At 38.7% G+C, this 18,219-nt stretch overlaps 1 long non-coding RNA gene across 1 annotated transcript in view; it reads left to right on the top strand.

Moving 5' to 3' along the window:
- The window catches only part of LOC126212819 (uncharacterized), a 374,260-nt gene extending 356,911 nt beyond the window's left edge, over window positions 1-17,349 (top strand). Inside the window, exon 3 of the long non-coding RNA XR_007540914.1 lies at window positions 17,198-17,349. This is a non-coding gene — a long non-coding RNA (uncharacterized LOC126212819). The remainder of the gene's footprint in view (window positions 1-17,197) is intronic.
- Window positions 17,350-18,219: the final 870 nt, after the last annotated feature.

Below are 18,219 nucleotides of genomic sequence, written 5' to 3'. Positions count from 1 at the left end.
TAATATCTTTAACATTGATTTGCTACAGAGTTCCTGAATGTATTTTCAATTCAAATGTAGTAAATTTCCTGAATACTGAAATGCTTCTGTCCTTCAGTCAGCACAGTTTTAGAAAGCATCACTCATGTGTCATGTGAAACTTGGCTTTTCCTTTTCCCACATGATATCCTTTGAACTGTGGATGAAGGGCAGGATGTAGATTCCATATTCCTAGATTTCTAAAAAAACATTTGAAACAGTGCCTCACTACAGACTGTTAACGGAGATACGAGCATATGGAATAGGTTCTCAAATATATGAGTGGCTCATAAGTAACAGAACACAGTATGTTGTTCTCGATGGTGAGCGTGTCATCAGGAGTGACCCAGGGAAGTGTAATAGGAGCTATGTTATTTTCTGTATACAAAAATGATCTGGCAGATAGGGTGAGCAGCAATCCGTGGCTGTTAGCAGATGATGCTGTAGTGTATGGGATAGTATCATCACTGAGTGACTGTAGGAGGATAAAGTATGACTTAGACTATATTTCTAGTTGGTGTGATGAAAGGCAGCTACCTCTAAAAGTAGAAATATATGAGTTAATGTAAATGAGCACGAAAAACAAACCTGTAATGTTTGATTATAGCATTAGTAGTGCATTGCTTGACAGTCATGTTGTTTAAATATCGAGGTGTAACATTGCAAAGTGATCTGAAATAGAATGAGCATGTAAGGATTGTAGTAGGAAAGGCAAATGCTTGACTCGAGTTTATAGAGAGAATTTTGGGGAAGTGTAATTCATCTATAAAGGCGACAGCATATAGGACGCTAGTGCGACCTGTTCTTGAGTAGCCTATTCTAGAGTGCCAGGGATGTGCACCAGGGAGAATTAAATGAATACATTGGAGCAATGCAGATGTGGGCTGCTAGATTTGTTACTAGTAGGTTCGATCAGCCTGCAAGTATTATTGAGATGTTTCAGGAACTCGAACTCAAATGGGAATCCCTGGAGGGAAGGTGACACACTTTTCGAGGAACACTGTTGAGAATATTTAGAGGACCGGCATCTGAACCTGACTGCAGATTGATCCTACTGCCACAAATGTACATTTCATGTAAGGACCACGAAGATAAGAGAAATTAGGACCCTTAAGGAGGCATGTGGACAGTCATTTTTCCCTCACTCTGCTTGTACATGTAGAAGGGTTATGGATATTTCAGCCCTCTCCCTGGGGAACCGTAGCCCCCGTCGCCAGAATACCAGAAACCTAGTGTAGCACCCACAATGGCGAACACGACAAGGACACGTATGTGGCCAGGAAATGATACGCAACGAGGCTTTTTGCTACTGTGTGTTTCTTAAATATGAAAAGGTTTTTGGAATACTGCTACCAGTCACAAAATTTGTTGACTACTGAAATTATTTAATTAGCAACATACTTTGAGGTTAGGCATCATCATTGAGCTGCAGTGGCAGTAGAAAAATATTTAGCGCAAGGGTGCGTAGATGTTAAAGTTTATGTGTGTAGTCTTGGCAGCTGCTGTGGGCATCCTGCAGAGAAACAGAAGGATAGCTTAATAAGAGGTGATGCCTCTTTGTTTGTTGGTCTGCTGTTCACACGGAAAAATTTTAAATAACAACTCACTTTGTTCATCTGAAGTGGCTGTCTTCTTACGATGTGTTCAGCAACCTCCATTTCTATGAACATTTCTATGAATTTGTTAGCCATCGTTGGCAAATTCCTGAAGGTAACTCGAAACACGATATCGCAAAAGAACTTTACTGTGGAGCAAAGCAACATGGCAGTCAGAACAGACTGTGTTTTGATCTCCTATCAGTATGTCTACCCGGCTGTTGGCAGTCACTTGCGATGCATTCTACATATTATACTGTCACATCACTGATATTGCTCGACAACATATATTACAGAATGGGAGACTGTGACAATTTTATTTTAGAAATGACACTATAAAATTTTATTTTAAAGAATTTCAAAGATGTTGCTGGGACCTAGGTTTGTATATGATCTTAATGTGTATATATGTGTTCTATTGAATTGAAGTTGGTCAAGAAATGTGGGTTGTTAAACTCCACTGTTTCATTTACGATCTTGTTTTTCAACTTTTAACGTGGATGACTCGTCCATTTCCTCCGATATTGCCATTTTCCAGCTCTTTTTGAAATTATGCTGTTGCAACACTGTGGCCTGTTTTGTCCATGTGTTTTGCTGTGGCTGACTTCTTAGGTTCATCAAGTCTGAAACAGTCAACAAGTTCCTTAAAATGGGTTTTAAAATTTCTGCCCATTTGATCATTGTAGTATTACAGTAGTTGCAATGACTTCATATAGCTCTGTAAGTTTGTAATTTGCTCAGTTCTTCTGTTGATTGTGAGATGTCATGAACCAGTTAAGTTGTTGTTGGCAGAAGTGATCCTGATACCTCTGCTTTTGAACAGGTTGGCTGTTTTGTATAAAATGGTTCTGAATTGCGGTATAGTTATACAGTTGGGTTTTTGTATGTTGGCTGATGGCCCTGTCAGTTTGTTTTCTGGTATGTGTTGTGATAGCACACCTAGTTCATATTCATCATAGCCACTATTTGATTGTGTGTGTTTGTGGGTCATTGTCGCCAGCATGAAGTGGGAATTTCTGTATTCTGTTTAAGAAAGCAGTGAATGCAGATTGTTTTGCATGTGTGTGTGTGTGTGTGTGTGTGTGTGTGTGTGTGTGTGTGTGTGTGTGTGTGTGTGGTGGGGGGATTTGCAGTGACAGTGACTGTTTGCTTTGGTTTCTGTGCACATTGATGTTCAGGGTCTGCTTTGTATTTGTTATTGTCATGTAAAAGAAGTTTATATTGTTATCTTTCTGGTGTTCTCTCTGTGTGAAATGGCTGTTGTTATGAAAGCTGTGGAATTTACATAACAACATTTCTATTTGCCCTTCAATTTGAGTATATATTATGAATGTACCATCTACATATCTGCTGATTTTGTTACTGTTAAGTCAGGTATATGTACAGTACTTAAGTTGCAACATAAGCAGTAGTAGCATGCACTAATAAGTACCCCATGTGCATACCAAAGGAACCAACTTTACTTCCCCACCAAAGGGGTGACTGAACAACCTAATGAGTAGCCGACAGTTCATCTACGGAGGGGAGCGGTTGTCCACCATTGCAGTTATGTCCTTAAGTGCACATTTTAATTTTAAACAAGTAGCCAATGAAATACAGTCAGTGAATTTTTAAAAAATACATTGAGTGATATATTTAAACAGCTGGAATCAGGGCAATTCTGATGAATGTAAACAAGACTTTTGAAACACTTGATTTATTCACAATATTTCAGATTTCGAGCTCTAACACCTCAACACAGGATTCGTTGACACCAAATATAAAATGAAAGATGAGATCTTATGATATCAAGATGCTGGAACTTGTTCAGTATTATAACACGAACAAATGAAATAGGCCAAATGACTTACTCTTTGGATAAACTATATATGTGAATCTAAAAAAAAAGTTAAGTCGTGCACAAAAGGATGCCATCTACTGATACCTCAGAACCACTGAACGAAACACTGATATGTTTCAGTTTGAACATTAAAACATTAACTTCCAAAATTCTTTACTCAACACTCGTGCACGAGTAGCATTTTGCTGCCTAAACAACATTACCAGATTGGCGTCCACTTACAAAAGTCCCCAAAACACCTCACATGCTCTCGGCTCAGCAAGTCACCTGAGCAAACTGCCCTAGTCAGAAGTCCACTGTGGTCAACCACATTTGGTTGCAAAAAGTCATTTATGCTTAACATTTAAATTACAGACTATTGAAAATTATTAATTACAAATATTGAAACATCCTTTCATTTCATGCTTAATTGTTATAAAACTCTCTTATTTTTTTATATCATTACATCACTGGAATACACACAGTAGACAAAACTCTTACTTTAAAAATGAATTAAAAACAGTTTCGACTGCAATAAAACATTTGTTTACAATGTTATTCAGTTTCGGTTGCAATGTGACCATCTTCAAAAGATTTATACCATGATGCTAGGTAGTGGCAGTGAATGGAGCTGGTGTTATTACTCCATGAATGTCAAAAACTCACTTTGTGGAGTCATAACACCTGCCCCATTCAGCACTGCGCCACCGCCTACCGTCGTCATATAAATGGTCTGAAGATGGTCACAATCTGACTGAAACCGGTAACACTTTTAAATAAATGTTTTATTGTGGTTGAGACAGTTTTTTTATCCATTCTTGAAGTACTGTTAGCCAGTCTGATGTTTCTCCATGAGAATTGTTCTCAAAAATTTGTAGAAGTCTTTACTAAGTTTACTCCTACCATTTCCAAACTGTGTTATTCAAATATTATCTTTATCATACCAATTTCCAAATTTTTGTTCAATAAACATACAGTCAAATCTTGTCAGGATTAATGCAGAACCGCAACTCTTTCTTGGTGGATGACTTGTCTCGGCACTTAAATTTCGAAATCAGTTTCCTCTTCTCTTCTCGGAAAATTCTCAGTAAAATTCACACACATTACACAGGGTCAGTGGACAGCAGTGCCACAACTATGATAGCTTTGCTACGTATTTTGTTACACTTACAGAGTCACTTTCTAAAAACAGCTATTGAATTAAATTAAAACTTAGTTTCTGTAGGGAGTAATTCAACTCTTAGAAAATGACTTTCCATGACTGCTACACGAATTACAGCTCTGTGGTACTGACAAGGGGGAGATCGAGTCACTAATTAAATTGCCGAAGACTAAGGATTCCTGTGGATTATAATGGGATGTGTAGCAGAATATGTAAATGCTGTGGCACATATGTTAGCCCAGTAATTAGCCACATTTGTAATTTTTGCTTTGGGAATGGTCAGTTGTATGAACTGCTCTATGAGAAAGGGATAATGTAGGGAATTTTAGACCCATTCCTATGCTATGTGTGTTATCTGAAGTTTCTAAATAGGATGTGACAAACAGCACTTGATTTTCAGTGAGCTTTAAGAGCACAGAGGGAACTCACAGGCTGTGAGTTTGTGAATGGGTGTAGAGGCTACTATGACCATCACTAGGAGGATCGGAAATGGGGGGCTGGGTAAACATCATTGAAAATTCCGATATTATCAGGGTTGACACAGATTATGGAAATCAGGGAATTTCAAACACATGAGGGAAATCTGAAAAAAAAAACCACTGGAAATATTTGGTTTTTGTCTCAGAAAATGAAATGGTTGGTGTTTACTGAGGTGTCGTGCATCATCGCGGCTGGGTGCAGCCGAGTGTGTGTGCCACTTCCTTACTTCCTCATTCCCACTGCTTCTTCCCTTCCTACCACTCCCCTCAGCTTGCTGCCACCACTTCTTGCCCCTAGCCTAGCAGCTGCCAACGAGAGCCAGGGAGGCAAGAGTAGTAATTTATTTGGATCTGATGCTCAGAAACTGCAGATGCCGTGGCTGGAGACAGAGGTTATGTGTGACTGAGTTGTGTCTGAGTGGAGAGAGAGAGAGAGAGAGAGAGAGAGAGAGATAATGAGTGTGTGTGTGTGTGTGTGTGTGTGTGTGTGTGTGTGTGTGTGTGTGCGCGCGCACTCTCATTTTGTGACAAATACTTAGGATGAGCATTTAGTTGTGAGAGTGTGATTGTTTTTCCTACATGTCTGTCTGAGCCTCAGCAATCATCTTTATGGTGAGTTACCGTACTACCTATCCTCATTATTATTGATTCTCAGAGTATTTGAGCAAGTTACCTGTTGCACGGATTGATCACCATGGTCTCATTTCTTCAACTAGCTGTCTGTTGCTCATGAAGAGCTGGCCGTGTGCGGGATTTCCGAGGTGGGCCAAAAGTGCAGGCTGCTCCTGTGGGTATCTGTAATGGATCAAGCCTGCCGACCTAAAGCCATTTGGTTCCCACTTTAGGTGCAGGCCCTGCCTGTCGGATCTAGTCTCACCGACCTGCCCGCAGGCTGGGTCTGTTTGTGTGTGACGTAATGCAGCAGATTTTCGCGGATTATCCGTGGGCCTAGGACTGTGGTGTTCGCCGGCAGGCCAGAGGCCGTGGGCGATGGACTTCAGGAATTACAACTGTCTCGTCATAAGTATGTTGTACAGTGTGGCATTTTATAGACATTTTATTTGTTATAGTTCATTTTGGCGCTTAAAAGTACTGTATATGTTAGAAAGCGTGGAAAATAAGAAGAAAAAGATTATGCCAGTTGCTGGCGGTTTGTGCTTATATATTTCTCGAAAGAAAAATCCCTGAATACCTGTAAAATAATAGATGTAGCACAGTGGGTAATAACCGACAGTAACAAACATTGTAGAACCGATATTTCATTGTGGGTCCCCTGCAGTGTTGCTTTACACAATTCTTTGCCACCTTATACACTTCTTTCAAGAGGCCAGCTTTTTCCTGAGGTTATTTCTGAAATCAGTGAAGGTATTTTAAATCTGTCTTGCAACTCCAAGGAAATATGCATTTTTATCACAATGTGTGTTTCGTTTTATTGAAGTAAAATAATATCAGTGGTCTGAATGACACACACATACCATTTGGCTTGGTTTCTCCATCTAAAAGCAGTTCATTACAAAAGAGTTTGATGTTAGTACTTAAGATTTTTGCTCACATCAGGAAACCCCATCTGATTGCTAGCTTTTTAAAATATTTCCTCATTTGCACTATTGTACCATAGCTGCAAAGACAGATTGTCAACTTACGTCTTAACTTACCTTTGAGATCTCAAAATTTGTCATGGAAAAGTGCTAAAACTTGTCCGGAAATCAGGGAAATATCTTGGAAATTTGTGGCAACCCTGATTATTGTCTGTTAGTATTTGGGGGCTGATGTATTACACTTTTAGTTACAGTGGAGAATGTTCTAGAAGTGTTGAAATGTAGAAGCTTTTTTCTTTCTTTCTTTTTTTCTATTGTGGTATTTTCTGAGAAATTGTTCATCTTCCTAAACACAAAGAGGCACAGGTAAACCTACATTTATACTGCATCTAGTTGATACAGGGTCTCTGTTAAACAAGAAACTATAATCAAGTGGGGAAGTTGGTTTATTTGAAAAACTATATGGTGTGTCCTCAGATGGAAAACCAGTCGTAAGCAAAGAAGGGAAAGCTGAAAGGTGCAGGAGTATGTATAAGGTCTCTACAAGAGAGGTGAACTTGAAGGCAATATTATAGAAATAGAAAATGAAGTAGGTCAGATGAGATGGGAGATACTATACTACGAGAAGAATTCGACAGAGCACTGAAAGACCTAATTCGAAACAAGGTCCTGGGAGTAGATGGGATCCAACTACTGGTAGCCTTGGGGGAGACACACCTGACAAAACTCTATCTGGAGTGCAAGATGTATGCAACAGGTGAAATAACCTCAGACTCCAAGTAGAATGTAATAATTGTAGTTCCAAAGAATGTAGCTACTGACAGGAGCGAGAATTATCAAAATATCATTTAATAAGTAATAGTTGTAAAATACTAACAGGAATTATTTGCAGTAGAATGGGGAAACTGGTAGAAGCGAACGTCAGGGAGGATCAGTTTGGATTTCGGAGAAATGTAGGCGCACACGAGGCAATACTGACCCTATAACTTATCTTAGAAGATAGGTTAAGGAAAGTCAGACATACATTTATAGCATTTGTAGACTTAGACAGTGTTGACTGGAATACTCCCTTTCAAATTCTGAAGGTAGTGGTGATAAAATACAGGGAGCAAAGGGCTATTTACAACTTATACAGAAAACCAGAGAGAAATTATAAAAGTCTAGGGGCATCAAAGGGAAGGAGTAGTTGGGAAGGGAGATAATGTTGTAGCCTACCCTTGATGTTATTTAGTCCGTACATTGAACAAGCAGTAAAGAAAACCATAGAAAAATTGGAAGTAGGAATTAAAGTCCAAGGAGAAGAAGTAAAGACCTTGAACTTTGTCAATGAGATTGCAATTATGTCAGAAACAGGAAAGTACTTGGAAGAGGAGTTTAACGAAATGAGTGGAATATACAATGAACAGCAGCAAAAGCAAAACAAGGATAGTGGAATATTATCAAATTAAATCAGGCAATTGTGAGGAAATTAAATGTAGTCAAATTAAATCAGGTGATGGTGAGAAAATTAGATTAGGAAACAGGACACTGAAAGTAGTAGATAAGTTTTGCTATTTGGGCAGAAAAATGACTGAAGACTGTCATAGTAGAGGAGATATAAAATGTTGGCTGGCAATGGCAAGAAAAGCTTTTCTGAAGAAGATTATGAAAAAGAAAGTTGCTACTCACCACAAAGTGGAAATGCTGAGTCACAAATAGGCACAAAAAAAAGACTGTCACAAGTAAATAAAGCATATCTGATATATGGTGAGTAGCAACTTTGCTTTTCACAATACTGTTACATTCAATCCTGGATTTTCCATTGTTGCATTTTCTGAAAAAGAGAAATTTGTTAACATCGAATACAGATTTAAGTGTTAGGAAATCTTTTCTGGAAATATTTGTCTCGAGTGTAGCCATGTAGAGCAGTGAAAAATGAACTGTAAACAGTTTAGACAAGAATACAAGCTTTTGAAATGTGGTGCTACACATGAATGCTTAAGATTAGATGCGTAAATGATGTAACTAATGAGTAGGTACTGGACAGAGTTGGGGAGAAAAGAAGTTTGTGGCACAACTTGACTGAAAGGCACAATTTGACTGAAAGAAGGGATCAGTTGAGGGGACTCATTCTGAGACATCAAGGGATCACTAAAGTGTTGTGGGTAAAAATCGTAGAGGGAGACCAAGAGAGGAATACAGTAAGCAGGTTCAGAAAGATGTAGACTGCAGTAGTTAGTATGAGATGAAGAGGCTTGCACAGGATAAAGTAGCATGGAGATGTCCATCAGACCACTGTCGAGATTGATGACCCTGACAGCAACGTGTTGCTTCTGTAAAATTAAATTTGCCCAAAAATTTATGTATTCTTCTCCCAGAGAGGAAGCTAAAAATATTGTTTATAGTCAAGTTTTATGTTACAGTGCATTGAGTGTGTAAAATATGTTGCTTTATAATTGGTAGACAGTACTTGTACTTTTCAAAATTTGTTTAATAGAGGACTTGCATAAATAAATAACTGTGCAGTGGTGAGTAATCAGCTGGCTTGTTATGAGAATGATAAGCCTTGCTTTAGATATGCCAGTGCCTTTTATCAGAGCAACTAAAATATTCAGTCCTGTAACTTCAGGTTTTTTAGTGTTAAATGAGATGGAAGAAACCTATGCAATATAAGAAAAATATTTCAACAATTAAATGCTGCCAATCAGACTACTGGGTGTCGTACTTGTCATCAACATCTACATCAACATCTACACTCCGCATACCACTGTGAGGTGCATGAGAGAGGGCATGTCCCATTGTATCAGTTATTAGGGTTTCTTCCTGTTCCATTCACATAAGTAGCATGGGAAGAATTGTTGTTTGAATGCCTCTGTGCATGCAGTAATTATTCTAATCTTATCCTCACGATCCCTGTGTGAGCAATACTTAGCGGGTTGTAGTATATCCCTAGAGTTATCATTTAAAGCTTGTTCTTGAAGCATTCTTATTAGATTTTCTTGAGATAGTTTATGTATATCCTCAAGAGTCTGCCATTTCAGCTCCTTGTGTATCTCTGTGGCACACTCCCGTGGATTAAACAAATCTGTGACAATTTGTGCTGCCCTTCTCTGTACATGTTCATTATCCCTCGTTAGTCCTTTCTGGTACGGACCCCACACACTTGATCAATATTCTAGAACCAGTTGCACGAGTGATTTGCAAGCAATCTCCTTTGTAGACTGATTAACTTCCCCAGGATCCTGCCATCTGCTTTACCCGTGACTGAACCTTTGTGATTATTCCATTTCATATCCGTACAAAGTGTTGCACCCAGGTATTTGTATGAGCTGGCTGATTCCCAACAGTGACTCACTGATGTTATAGTCATAGGATTCTACATTTTTTTCGTTTTGTGAAGTGCAAAATTTTACACTTCTGAACCTTTAAAGCAAGTTTCCAATCTTTGCACCTCTTTGAAATCTCGTCAAGATCTCACTGAATATTTATGCAGCTTCTTTCAGACAGTACTCCAACATAGGTAACTGCAGCATCTGCAAAAAGTCTGATGTTACTATTAATATTGCCTACTCACCAAGCGGCGGCAGGAGAACACACACACAAAAGGATTTGACTTTTGCAGGCTTTCAGAGCCAGAGGCATTACATTGTATTATCAATAATAGATTATTTCCATTGTTATATTAATATTGTCTAAAAGGTCATTAATGTACAACACATATAGCAAGGGTCCCTACAAACTTCCCGGGGGCATACCCGAAGTTACTTTACATCTGATGATGACTCTCCATCCGAGATCATACGCTATGTTCTCCCTACCAAAAAGTCCTCAATCCAGTCTCAAGTTTCACTTTATACACCATATGATCATACTTTTGACAATAACAACAGTCATTCTTATCCACTGTACCCATTGAACACTGTGTAAGAGAATTTGTAACTTCATATGTAAATGCCCTTATAATATTGTGTAATGTTTATTTCTTTTTTATTTATTTATTTTTTAAAGAAAGGGAAAAAAAAGAACAACAAAACCATTTGTAAGATGGCTGTACGAATAAAACTAATTTAAAGGAAAAAAAAGAGGAAATAAAGAAAAGAGGACATATAATTGAGTGACCTTTTTTTTCTGCTTTCAGATACCTGGCAAATGAGATGAAGTTGTACCACTTCCATCAGTCCCGACATTTGTCAAAGAAGTGCAGTTTGTAAGTATTTTGAAACATTGACTGTCGAGTACCCACTGCAGTTACGTGAATATTGACTGAATTCTGTCATGTTGAGAACTTGGATGACGCAGTCTGTGTTTTGTGAGGGGGAAAAAGCTTTCATTAGCAAAGATCACAGAAGTTAGTCTGTATTGTTGACAGTCGGTTTCAACAGTTGGAGCTGTCGTTTTCTGGTCTTAAGAAATTTCTGTGATGAAACATGTGCCATTGTGAATTTGTAGCTTATGGATAAAACCCAGCACATTATACATAGGTTTTTCAAAAACAAAACCGTTTACAGTTAAAAAAGCAGCTTGTGCACACGACCATGTTCACATACATAGCACTCGCAGAGGCTTGTTAAGTCTTAAAATGTACAGTATACATTAAACTGTAGTTGCACCATATACTTTGGCTGAGGTGTGGATCCACAATGTGTGGAACATTTCTGCAAACATAAACAGATGTACATTTTGCTGTATATCATGTGCTTCAAGAATTAACAAGCCTCCGCGAGCACTACTTATGCAAATGTGCTCGTGTGCACGAGGTGCTTTTTAACTGTAAATGGTTTTATTTTTGACTAAATTATGTATAATGTCCTGCATTTTAAGCAGTGCAGTGACAGTGTGGCATAAGGTACAAGCTCACAGTGGAACATGTTTCATAACAAACTTTTTTTGAAGACAAGAGGATGACAGTTAGAACTGTCAAAACCGGTTGTCCACAATAAAGACTAATTTATGCAATATTGGGTATTCAAAGTTTTTCTCAAGGAATAAATATTACTTCTGTTCCTTATAGCTATCACAGAGAAGCTGTATGGATGCAGTTTCATATCATGTTTGCTACAGTGAAAGACTGAAGTTGAAACAAGGCTGCTGGATAGACACAGAGTGTATATACCCCAGGCTAACTGGGAAATCTGGGGAGAACACAGGAATCTTTAAGATTTCTGATAATTTTTCATTGTTTTAGTTTCCAGTTAAAATTTTTCTAATTTTGACGAGTAAGAACTGATATTCGTAACAAAAATTTTACTTTGGCCCACTACAGCAGGATAATATTGCAGAAAGAAAACATAAATGAGAGAATAACACCAAAATGAAATTTTAGTTGCAAAGAAAGTGCGCCATTTACTACAAAACAAAGTGCACACACAAGTGTCTGCCAACAGCAAAATGTGTTGAAGGCTTTAGGATGAAGACTGTGTTATATTTTGTAACAACAAACTGCTTTCAATGAGTATGATGTCACAAAAGTTTACTTTTATAACAGGTCATGGGAAAATATTGAGGATGGTGGTTTGAGAAGCATTATTTACGAAGTAAATTTCCTATTATGCAAGATGACTTACGTCGCATGTGAGAATCTGTGATTATTTTCTTAAATCACAGAACGTTTGACTGTCACTCAAAACTTAACACTTTGAGGGACAGACGTGTAGAAAAATTTTGAATCTAGAAGACCAGCCATTTATGCCATTATTTAAATATTTACAGCATATTAGACTGAGTAACACCTTACAGTGGTTAGCACACTGGTCTCCCATTCGGCAGGACGACAGTTCAGGCCTGCGTCTGGCCATTCTGATTTAGTTTTTCCATAAAAAAAAACTCTCCGAACAGGCCTCGGAAGGCTCATCGGTACCGAACGGCCGCCGTGCCATCCTCAGCCCACAGGCGTCACTGGATGCAGATATGGAGGGGCACGTGGTCAGCACACCGCTCTCCCGGCCGTATATCAGTTTACGAGACGGAAGCCACTACTTCACAATCAAGTAGCTCCTCAGTTTGCCTCACAAGGACTGAGTGCACCTCGCTTGCCCACAGGGCTCGGCAGACCAGATGGTCACCCATCCGAGTACTAGCCAAGCCCGAAAGGGCTTAACTTCGGTGACCTGACGGGAACCGGTGTTAACGACACCAGCAAGGCCATTGGCTAGGTTTCCCATGATTTCCCTAAATCGCTTCAGGCAGATGCTGGGATGGTTCCTTATAAAAGGACATGGCCGACTTCCCCACCCTTCACCTATCCAATGGGACTGATGATCTCACTGTTTGGTCCCTTCCCCCTAACCTACCATCCAGCCAACCAACCAACCAATCAGCGTATTTGTGTTTGATATATCTTGAAAGGTAACACACTAAAAAAGGACAAGCTTAGTTTTTCATATCTGTTTTATTTCTGTCATAGATTACAAATTATGCAATAATGGTGGCAAAAAGTAAAATTATCCTTCAAAAGCAGTTCGAGGTGAAATCTTGAGCAATTTTCCATGTAACTGGCTTTTCAATGGAAAAGTTGGAGTCCTTGTCAAAGGATCCATCGTATCCTAAAAAAAGGCAAAAAGCTTTTGATGACTGGTATATTGTAGGTGATAGCTTATCTTTTCATGTAGCTATACTGAATGTATATTAATTTAAACCATTAACTTTTCCTATTTGCATATTCACTCTACTTAACAGTGATGTTGCTATCGGCCGACTACAACACAAGTCCTGTGCTCTGAATATCTGCTGTCATTGGTTGGGGAGCACTGTAACTTGAGCTATGATTGGTGGCAATGGCTCATCACAATCTCGTTTTCGGTGCTTCAAAAGATACCGTGCTTTAATTGTTGGAATTCGTATTTATACTTTTGTAATTTGAAAATATGCGCTGTACATGATGCTGCGCATCAAATATTTTTCGAAAACAAGTTATTTTTTGCTGAAGTACCGGGAAGTTCTATGCTTGTATACAATACCTTTACAATTCAAAGGATTTGTCAGTTCGGCAACGCCAAGGAAAAGTATATTGTCACTTAACACAGGGAAAGTTTATTTTTAACTGGGAAATTTGGGAAAAAATCCGTCCCCCCCCCTCCCTTCCTTGTCAGCGTATATACCCTGAGACAACATTGGCCCAGTATTACTGATATGTTTGAGAGCGCCAACCATTATATAATTATTGCATGTGCTGTGCAAGATATATGAGACGGACAAACTATCAGTTTAATAACTCATGAAACTTCCTGGCAGATCAAAACTGTGCGCTGCACCAGGGCTCAAACCAGAGATCTTCGCCATTCTCAGAGCTTTACCTCTGCCAGTATATCTCCTTTCTTCCAAACTTCTCATTCAAAACCTGTGGGACTAACACTTCTGGAAGAAAGGGTGTTGCAGAGATATTGTTTAGCCACAGCCTTACTCAGGAAGTTTCCTAATGGCATACACTCCGCTACAGAGTGAAAATTTGTTCTGGTTAATAATTCATGATATTGTCACAAATAATTTACAGAAGAATGGAAAAATTGGTAGAAACCGATCCCAGGGAAGGTAAGTGCGGGTTGTGGAGAAATGTAGCGGTATGTGAGGAAAAAATTACCCTGTGATTTATATTAGAAGATTGGTTAAAGAAAGGGAAACCTGGATTTATAGCATTTGCAGATTCGGAGAATGCTTTTGACAATGCTGACTGGAATATACTCTTAGAAATTCTGTAGATAACAGGGATAAATTATAGTGACCAAACAGGTATCTGCAACTATTACAGAAATCAGACGGCAGTCACAAAGAGTTGAACAATGTGAGGGGGAGATAGTGGTTGGTAATGGAGTGAGGCAGGGTTGTAGCCTATCCTCGATGTGTTTCAATATGTACGTAGAGCATGCAGTAAAGGTAACCAAGGAGAAATTCTTAAATGAAATTAAAGTTCAGGAAGAAGAAATAAAAACTGAGGTTTGCCTAAGACACTGTAATTTATTCAGAGTTGACAAATTAGTTGGAAGAGCAGTGTGGTGTGGGATGTGTAATGTCTTCAACAGAGGCTGTAAGATGAACACCATCGAAGGTAAAACAAGGTCAGTGGAAGGTAGATGAATCGTGATGTTGAGGGAGTTAGATTAGGAAATGAAATGTGTTTTTCTATCTGGGCAACAAAAAGCTGATGATGGTCAGTGAAGGAGAATATAAAATGCAGACTGTTAGTAGCAAGAAAAGTGTTTTGGGAAAAGAGAAATTTCTTATCATCAAACTAAAAGTATAAGTGTTTGGAAGTCCTTTCTGAGGGTATTTGTCTGGTGTGTAGACCAATACTGAAATAAAACATGGTTGATAAACAATTCAGACAAGAAGAGAATAGAAACGTTTGAAATGTGGTGCTGTGGAATGATACTGTAGATAAGGTGGATAGATCGAATAACTAATCAGATTCGCGAAAAAAGAGTTTTGTGGCTCAGTTTCACTAAAAGAAGGGTATGGTTAATAATACTCATACTGAGCAATCACCAGTTTGGTAATGGGAAAGCAACTGGGGGGGGGGGGGGGGAGGGTGGTTAATAATTGGAGATAATGACCAAGGTTTGGCTACTGCTAGCAGGTTCTAATGGATGTAGGTTGCAGTATCGTGCATAGATGAAGAGGCTTGCTTAGCATGGACTAGCATGGAGATTTGCATCAAACCAACCTTTGGACTGAAGACTACATCATCAACAACAACACACTTAATATTGAGGAAATTTAGAAACCACACATTATAATAACAGCAGAGTCTTCTTTTTATTTTTGTTTCACCCGACTTTGCGATACGTTAAATTAATCACTTTTTAATGTTTTGTGCCTTTCTGTTAGCAGCTCAGTATTGTTTCATTCTTTTAACCTTGCTTTCCTATCTTCATCAGAGATGTGGATGTTCATTTGGATTTGATTTTGGACCTACCCCCCCCCTCCCCCAACCTCTCCTTCCCTCCCTCCCTCCCATTGTGTTCTTTTCCTCCTCTCTCTTTTTCTCCGTTTTATTTTTGAACATAGATCTTGTGATTTGGAGTTATCTGAAGTCCTTTTCCATTTCAGTAATCCATTTTTTTCCTGCAGAAGTAGTCATAATTTATTCAGTTGATCTATTTTGGTTCAGAATGAAGATGTATCCATAAAAATGAATTCTTTTTGTCCTAATTGTGTCTGAGAGTTTTTCGGTAGTTTGGTAAGGGTTTCATTTTTTGGTGCGGATTAATTGTTGTGAAATCTGGGGTCAAGAAATGTTTCTAATATCTTTGTTTCTTCTATCTCCAGTCTTTCAACTAGGCCATGGTAGGTGATCGTGTTTCAGCTGCATACAGGGCTTCTGGTTTGACTACTACACTGTTACAATGCTTATTTTTGCATTCTGTGAGAGGGACCTTTTGTTGTATGTGTTTTTTGCGAGATAGAAGACCAGATCAACTTCACTTCTAATTTCCATTGCCTTTTTCTTGAGCCCATTCCAGCCGATGGATTCTCCAAGATATTTGAGTTCTTTGATTATCTCTACTTTTTGCTGTCCCACTTTAAAATGTTGTGGTGGGTTTTTTTATGTTTGTTGTTACAATGGTCTTTTTAAGGGTTTTGAGACCTGTTTTTTCTGTTCAAGGGTCTGTTCTTTGGCTATTTCCCAGGTCCCAGCTAGTAGGGTTATATCATCTGCAAAGGCTAGATAGTTGGCTTTGACGCCTTTTGTTTTGTGCTCCTAGGCAGATTCCACTATCTCTGTGTTCAAGTCTCCAACAAGTTTTTCTTGGGAGCACTTAACTAGCAGTGGGGGATTCCATCTCCTTAGCTTATACCAGTTTTTATTTCAAAAGGGTTAGTGTTCTCCCATGAATTTGGCTTTGGAATATGTGGTGATAAGGGTCTCTGTGATTGGTTTTATATTTTTTGTTATCTATGGTTAATTCTTTTAGTATATATAAGGGATTCCTGGTGTATTGAGTTGCACAATTTTAAAAACTCAATGACAGTCATAACATATCATTTTGCTCTTCATTTTTGGTATGTCATGAAGTTTTTGAGGTTTAGGGTTTGTTTTGGGCAAGCTGTTCCTTTCCTGAAGCCAATTTCATATACTTCAAGTTAATTGTCTAACTGGGATTTTGCTCTGTTTAGTAAGACTGTGGAGAGTATCTTGTATGTTATGTCTAGGGGGAGATTCCTCCATAGTTGTGATCTGCTTGGGACACTTTCTTATGGAGTGGGTGGACGAGGGCCGTGGCCGTCTTCCATTCATCAGGGGTTTTTCATGTATTCATATTTCTTCAAAAAAGTTGTGGTGAGCGTCTGTGACATTTTTTCCTCAAAGTTCAGCTTGATTTGGTCTCTCTGAGACCTTGTGGTTTTTGAGATTTGAAATGACTGTAATTCCTCAGTGAGGGACGGTTCAGAGTTAGGGCTGGTTGTCGAGCTCTTCAAGACCATTTTTCTGTGTTCTTCGTAGTTGAGATGGTTTTGGAAATATTGGAAATTGTTTGCACATATTTCGATTTCTGTCTTCAGTTTCCAAGTTCAGTGGGCTGTATTTGGTTATTTTTCGTTTAAAATTTGTATAAAAGTTCCTTGTGTTGTTTTTTATGAAGATCGTTGACTAATTTGTTTTCCACTTGCAGATAAATGACCAAGTGGATGAAGCAGCCACACTCTCACCGGTCCAGATATTCCTCAAAGAAGAGGAAGGTGTAAGTATTCATGAAATACTGACTGTCAGTTACACACTGAAGTAATGAGATAACTGTTAATTGTATTTCATTTACCAGTAGTAGAAAACGCATATACATAAAATTTCTTATATACTATAGTTGAAAGTCAAACTGGAGAATACACATTATAATAAGCCACAATTGTACTGTGTATACACACACAGATTAGGTAGATATTTCTAAGGGACTCTTTGCAAATGATACAGTTGTGTACAGTGATTTCACATAACCAGAAAATTATTGTTAAATGCTGGAGGACTTGATGATGATGTGCATGTAGTTCAGGGACAGGCAAGTGAAGTACTGTAGATGTGTAAACAGATGAAAAGACTGTCGTTACTCAGTTACTGGAAAAGGACACAACCAGCAATAGCTGCAGTTTCAGGAGAAATCAGATGGCAGAAAATTCGTGCTGGACTGGAACACAAACCCGGATCTCTGGGACTCAAACCCGGATCTCCCGGTTTATGTGTTAGGTCGCCATAACCACTTTGGCTATCCGTACAGGAGTCCTGACAAGAAACACTTCCATATGTCGTCAACTGTGCGTCACAATCTGCACTCTTGCACTTAATTTATAGGGATTGGAAAAATTTACGTTTCTGCTTCAAAATGCAAAATTACGTTTTAGATGCTATTTTGTGGTAAATTGTATCCAGATGAACTATTTTGTTGTTGTTGTTGTGGTCTTCAGTCCTGAGACTGGTTTGATGCAGCTCTCCATGCTATTCTATCCTGTGCAAGCTTCTTCATCTCCCAGTACCTACTGCAACCTACATCCTTCTGAATCTGCTTAGTGTATTCATCTCTTGGTCTCCCTCTACGATTTTTACCCTCCACGCTGCCCTCCAATACTAAATTGGTGATCCCTTGATGCCTCAGAACATATCCTACCAACCGATCCCGTCTTCTGGTCAAGTTGTGCCACAAAC

Source organism: Schistocerca nitens, chromosome 11, assembly GCF_023898315.1.
Source record: "Schistocerca nitens isolate TAMUIC-IGC-003100 chromosome 11, iqSchNite1.1, whole genome shotgun sequence".
Classification (NCBI taxonomy): domain Eukaryota; kingdom Metazoa; phylum Arthropoda; class Insecta; order Orthoptera; family Acrididae; genus Schistocerca; species Schistocerca nitens.
The sequence above is the reverse complement of the archived record's forward strand: the minus strand, read 5'-3'. Positions and strand labels throughout refer to the sequence as shown.